We start from the raw sequence: 850 nt of genomic DNA on the forward strand, positions 1-850 counted from the left end.
AATGGTTCAGAATAAGTCCAAACTGTCCTACACGGCCTGCAGTCTTGCCCCCCACCTATGATGAAGCACAAATAATAAAATTACTTGGGACTTTGACCACTTGCAAGTCTCAGGTCCTGGGGGAAGTCACCTAATTAATCTTCGCTGCCTCACGTTACACATCAGCAAAACAGGGCGACATCATTTTCCCTGCAGGGTTGCTCAGAGGATAACAGTGAGCCTGGCTCGCTCTAGCTGGTCCGCAGGTGTCAACTCCCTTCATCTAAAAATCGGAATTTTTTCCTCCGGGACCTGAACGAGGCGACAAAGGCCCTTCCAACTCTCAGGGTTTCTTCCCCATAAAAACAGTTTGTTAAATGCTTTGGCAGAACTCAAAAACACCCTGAGACGGTGATTGACCTGAAAAGCTGGGTTTAAACTGTTCGACAGAGAACGTCTGACTCCCCCAGTCTACTGGGTCTTCGAGCCGCTCACGTAGCGGAGCGAACACGTGCCTTTCACACGCCCTCGGTTGCCTCCCCACCTCCGACCTCTAACGCCGGGTCAGCCGGCACTCCCGCCAGCCCCGCAGGGTCGTCGGGCAGAGCCACACTTCTTCCGCCCCCGGCCCCGCCCCGGCCGCTCCAACCTATCACTCCTGGCCCCACCCCCCCCGAGAGGGCCCCGCCCCCGGCCCCGCCGCAACCAGTCGCCTCAGGCCCCTCCCCTGCCCGCCCTCCCTGGGCTCAGGCCCCGCCCCTGGCCCCGCTCCAACCTATCGCGTTCAGGCCCCGCCCCGCCCCGGCCCCGCTCAGACCTATGGTGTCCCGGCCCCGTCCGGGAGTCAGTCCCCACCCCCACCGCCCCGCCC

The sequence above is a fragment of the Mesoplodon mirus genome (genome assembly GCF_964341445.2).
Source record: "Mesoplodon mirus genome assembly, chromosome: 12".
Taxonomy (NCBI): Eukaryota; Metazoa; Chordata; class Mammalia; order Artiodactyla; family Ziphiidae; genus Mesoplodon; species Mesoplodon mirus.